Genomic DNA, 6174 nt, shown 5'->3' with positions numbered 1-6174 from the left:
GTGTAGGCCGGGCCGCCATCGATGAACCGGGCGGGTGGAGGGGATCTGGAGGAGGGACTGAGTCCAGACGTCCTTACGGGTTTAATCCTTGAAACGTGGAATGATGGGTGAAACCTGGTAGCTCTTGGTAGCTGTAACCGGACTGCGACGGGGTTGATGATTTTAGAGATGGGGAACGGGCCAATGAACCTGGGAGCCAACTTGTGTGACTCCACCTTTAATGGAAGGTCTCTGGTGGACAGCCAAACCTTCTGCCCCGGCTGGTACTCTGGTTGCTGAGAGCGTCTTCGGTTTGCTGCGCAGGAGTACACCGCCGACGTCTTTAACAGGGCTTTTCGGGCCCTGGTCCAGGTTCGGCGACACCTGTGAGCTGCAGCAAACGCCGAAGGAACCCCAGCCTCTCTCTCCTGGATTGTGAAGATCGGGGGCGGGTATCCAAAAACTGTAGAATGGGGAGAGACCTATAGCAGCAGAAGGAAGACAGTTTGTAGAATGCTCCACCCAAGGTAAGTTGCATGACCACTTAGCGGGTTCGGTGGAGCAGAGTAGACGAAGCTTGGTCTCAATCTCTTGGTTGGCCCGTTCCGTCTGGGGTTGAAATCCTGAGGACAGACTGATGGAAATATCCAAAAGGTTACAGAACTCTTTCCAAAACTTTGAAATAAACTGAGGCCCACGGTCAGAAACAATGTCCTTGGGTAGACCGTGGAGCCTAAAAACCTCCCTGGCCATAATCCCGGCCAGTTCCTTGGAGGACGGGAGCTTCTTGAGCAGAACCAAATGTACCATTTTAGAGAAACGGTCTATGACCGTCAAGATAACTGTGTTACCCGAGGATGCGGGTAACCCTGTTATTAAGTCCATAGCAATGTGGGACCAAGGACGAGAAGGGATAGGAAGTGGGCAAAGCAAGCCCACTGGGCGACGACGGGAAACCTTGGCCTGAGCACACTGGGGGCAGGCGGACACAAACTCCTGGATGTTTCTATTAAGAGAATCCCACCAAAACTGAGACCTAACAACAGACAAGGTCTTGGTGATACCCGGGTGACAAAAAATCTTAGAGTTGTGACAAAACATTAGCACTTTCGTTCTTAGCTCAGGGGGAACGAACATGCGGTCAGAGGGGCAGGTTGAGGGAGATGGGTGCTCCCGAAGTGCCTGACGGATATCCTCCTCCAGCTTAGTGATGGACAAACGTACCACCTGGGGTAAGATGAACTCCTCTGAGCTGGTCCTCTCCTCTGACTGTTCGTTTTCATGAATCCTGGATAATGCATCAGCCTTAACGTTCTTCTCGCCAGGCCTGTAGGTGAGATGGAAGTTAAACCTTGAAAAGAACAAAGCCCACCTGGCCTGGCGAGCGCTGAGTCTCTTGGCGGTTTTCAGGTACTCGAGGTTCTTGTGGTCTGTCCAAATGACAAACGGTTCCTGGGCTCCCTCCAGCCAATGTCTCCATTCTTCCAAGGCCAATTTTACGGCCAGCAGCTCTCTCTCTCACCGACGTCATAATTCTGCTCTGCAGGAGACAACCTTTAAGAGAAGAACGCACAGGGATGTAGCAATTTATCTTCTAGGACCTGACTTCGTACCGCCCCTACTCCGGAGCTTGAAGCATCAACCTCCACAATGAAAGTCTTGTTCTCATCTGGTGAATGTAAAATGGGAGCCTGAGTGAACCGCTCCCTGAGCTCGTTGAAAGATTTCTGTGCTTCCTGATTCCAGGTGAACTGGGTCTTAATGGACGTGAGGGCGTGAAGGGGTGCAGCAACCTGACTAAAACCTTTAATGAATTTCCTATAGAAATTTGCGAACCCCAGAAAGCGCTGCAAACCTTTTCTGTCAGAAGGAACCGGCCACTCTCTGATCGCGGTAACTTTGGATTGGTCCATTGACACTTGGTCAGGGGAAATGTTGAATCCTAAGAACGAGGTAGATGTTTGGTGGAACTCGCATTTCTCAGCCTTAACAAATAACTTATTCTGAAGGAGTCTTAATAAAACTCTCCTAACATGGTCCTTATGCGACTTAAGGTCTTGCAAAAAAATGAGTATGTCATCAAGCTATACAAACACGAACTGATTAATCATGTCCCGTAAAATGTCATTAACTAGTGACTGAAAAACTGCGGGTGCGTTGGTGAGTCCAAAAGGCATGACTAGGTATTCATAATGTCCAGAAGGTGTGTTAAAGGCTGTCTTCCACTCGTCGCCTTCTCTAATGCGAACCAAGTGATAAGCGTTTCGTAGGTCTAGCTTAGTAAATACCTTAGCCCCTTGAATGAGGTCAAAGGCGGATGACATGAGTGGCAATGGGTACTTATTCTTTATTGTGATGTTATTTAACCCTCTGTAATCTATACAGGGCCTTAGGGACCCATCCTTCTTGCCTACGAAAAAGAACCCTGCTCCAGCTGGTGAAACAGACGGTCTAATTATACCTACCTGAAGGCTCTCTGGACATGGCCTCGTGTTCAGGGCGAGACAATGAGAAAAGGCGACCACGAGGTGGAGTAGCTCCAGGGAGGAGGTCAATGGAACAGTCGTAGGGCCGGTGAGGAGGTAATGAGGTGGCCTTGGTTTTACTGAATACCTCCTTAAGATCTAGATATTCCGGGGGTACCTTGGTGATGTCGGGAAAACTCTCAGGTTTGCTGTCGGCAGGCTCTGAGTCCACGATGGCGTCCAAAAGACATGACGCCGAACATGATTCTGCCCATCCTGTGATCTCCCGTCGTATCCAGTCAATCTGGGGGTTGTGCTTCTTAAGCCAGGTTGCTCCTAAAATGATAGGAAGGTCAGGGGAATGAATCACAAAAAACTTAATCGACTCATGATGATTCCCACAAATTGACAACTGAACAGGCCTGGTCTCGCAATTGTCCTGAGCCAATACATGACCGTCTAGAGCCGTAATCCTGTGATCACTTGGAGAAGAAATTAACTCTATTCCCAGCTTTTTGGCAAAAGTCAAGTCAATAAATTCAGAATCTGCTCCGGAATCTATGAAAGCCTTGGTAGTGGTCTTGCTACCCAGGACAGACAGTTCAGCAGGAAGAATTAGCATTGAGGAGAAATTAAATCTACTTACCGAGCTCAGCAGGACTCTCCTGGATCCTACTGAGCCTGGTCTTTTACTGGACAATTTCTCACGGCATGACCCTTGCCACCACAGTAAAAACAGAGATTTCCTGCTCTTCGTTGTGAACGCTCCTCCAAAGATAGCTTGGTTCGTCCGATCTGCATAGGTTCCTCAGCAGCGACGATTCCTGTTGGATTACTGACTTCCTGGGGAGTGGAAGGCCTGAAATCCCTTGCATGGCTCCTAAAAGACAAGTTACACTGTTTCTCCTGTTTTCGTTCAGTTAACCGGAGGTCAATACAGGTTGCCAGCTCCTCTAACTCCCTTAGACTGGCAGGGCGATCCCGAGTAGCCAGCTCGTCCTTGATCTCCTCCTTTAAGCCCTGAAAGAAAGTGTCCGTTAACGCTGATTCATTCCAGTGACTATCAGCGGCTAACGTGTGGAACTCAATGATAAACTCAGTGACGCTTCCTTTTCCTTGCTTTAATGAAAAAAGCATGCGAGCCGCTTCTCGCTCGGGTGCGACTGGATTAAACACCCTACGAAGTTCTGTGGCAAAGTCCTTGTCAGCATAACAGAATAAAGCGTCCCGTTGCCAAGCTGCTGTGCCCCAAAGTTTAGCTTTGCCTGACAACAAAGAAACCACGTAAGCAACCTTGGCTCTCTCAGACGGGAATGACAAAGGTTGTAGTTGGAAATGAATTTCCCATTGAGTCAGAAACGGTCGGCACTGTTCTGACTCACCAGAAAAGTTTTCGGGTGGAGGAAGCTTCGATTCATGCAGCGGAGAAACAAATGAGCGAGTAGTAGCCGGAGGAGCTTGTGAAACGGCGTTAATTCTACTGCTCGACAGGTCGCAGATTAACCGCATCATTTCCTGCATGTTCACCTATAACCCGGAAATGGCTCCGTCAACGTTGTTGCGCCAGCGTTGTTCGTCTGAGTTCATGTTTGTTTTTGGCCAGATTATTCTGACAAGGCGAGGCTTGGCAGAACTCAGACTCACAACCACACAACGAAGTTTTAAGGATTTTATTGCCAGAAAGCTGGAAGCAGGCTCAAAGTCTTTGATCGTCTCACTCACGTGATCGACTAGAGTCGGGACTGGAACTGGTAAGTCCACTTTAGCTTGGTTTTGTGATGCAGACCGGCTGGTCTGAAAGGGGCTGAGACGATAGGGAAAATCCAGGTCCAGGCGTGAGGTCGTTACCGGTAGGTCAGAGTTCCGAAGCCAAAACCAGACGGGGAGAATCCAAAGGGCGAGGTCCAGATGAGTAAAGCAAGGTCGGTAACGGGAGATCAGAATCCAGAGCAGTATCAGGCAGGGGGCAGGCAGGAGACGATGGTCAGGAAACAGGCAAGGGTCAAGATCAGGCATGAACATGAGAAGTACGCTGGACATTTACTGGCGGTTAGGCTTTCAATAATCTGGCACTGAGGTGTGTGAACTGTGGGTACTTATGGTGACAGGAACAGGTGAGACAGATGAAGCTGATTACGTGGGCATGGCAACATGGGTGTGGCTTGAACTGTGGGACTGTGGAAAGTTAAGTGACTGTGGCAAGAGGCGTAGCAGGAACAGATGGAGCTGTGACAAGGCCTTTAATTTTATATATTTTTCCTATTCGCACATTCTTGTTTGTCAATGTGGATGCATTTATATCAAGATCTCTAGTATTTTTTTTGTTCACACACAAACATTCAGATGCTAAAAAAAGAAAATATTTTATATATCACTGGAAACCTTTAAGAACATGGGCAACAAATCAAATCCTAGTAACCGTAGATCAATGCGCTTGGTAAGATAAACTGAGATTCAAAAATATGACCTATAAGTAACAGACACTACTTACAGAAAGCAGGCTTTATGGTCTACATTATGTTCTCAAGTGTTTAAGAAAACAGATGTATCATTTACAGCCCTGAATCAAAAAGTAGAGAAGCTTAGATAAATGTTACAGTAAATTTACTGATCTGGTTTCAGTGAGGGATAACTTATAAAATGTAAAGATTAGGACACAACATGATTGTGCTGCTGCACAACAGAACCAAAAATATGCATTTGAAAAAAAAGACATCAATGAGGCTGTAATTAAAATTCCAGATGAATCAGGTCTGTTAAACAGAAAACAGCGATGGTAGGCTAGTTTCTCATATAGAACTCCGGTTAGATCATGAGTTATGTTGAAGGCCAGGTCCTGCTTCATGTCAACTTCTCTTTCTCAGCTGTCCATACAGTTCACCTGAGAGACTTCTTGCCTTGGAGCGTAACCTCAAATCAACAAATCAGAACTCAACTATCATGACATGCTCAGCTGTAAATTGCCTGACAGTAGTGATGAGTTCAAAGTTCAGTTTCCAACAATTATAGTACTTCTGGACTATTGCAATTTCTTATCTATCTATCTATCTATCTATCTATCTATCTATCTATCTATCTATCTATCTATCTATCTATCTATCTATCTATCTATCTATCTATCTATCTATCTATCTATCTATCTATCTATCTATCTATCTATCTATCTATCTATCTATCTATCTATCTATCTATCTATATATATATACACACACACATATGAAATCAGATTTATATGTTGCCTGTCAGTGACTGTTAGGATTCTGATGGATCTGTCAAACTGGGTTCAGCTCATTTGTTTTTTGTGCTCTCATAAGGATTAATATATAATTTCACTGTAATGGTTTATATGGCTGATTTTAGAACTCCTTGTCTCTGAACATATGAGATGAAGAAAACCTCTATTTTCCTACTTTAAGGTTTTTTCTTTTTACAAACAGCATTGCCAATTTTCTTCACTCTTTTAAAGAATCATTTTCTCAGGCATCTGTACTTCTTCGCAGCCCACCTGTGAAATCCTCCTGTAAATTACAGCAATGGCTGTACAGCTGAGTCCAGATAAGACTTTATTTGGTTTCGGATCTGGACATAAGTCTGTTATTTGGTGAGTTCTAGAAACTATGTTAATACTAGAAGCACTCAGAGAGGGCAAACCTCTGTCAAGGCCACAGCCTGATTAAAAAAAATAGTGAGCTCCAGATAATAATGTGGATCACCACTAAAATTTAATCCA

This window comes from Kryptolebias marmoratus, linkage group LG2 (assembly GCF_001649575.2).
Source record: "Kryptolebias marmoratus isolate JLee-2015 linkage group LG2, ASM164957v2, whole genome shotgun sequence".
Classification (NCBI taxonomy): domain Eukaryota; kingdom Metazoa; phylum Chordata; class Actinopteri; order Cyprinodontiformes; family Rivulidae; genus Kryptolebias; species Kryptolebias marmoratus.
The sequence above is the reverse complement of the archived record's forward strand: the minus strand, read 5'-3'. Positions refer to the sequence as shown.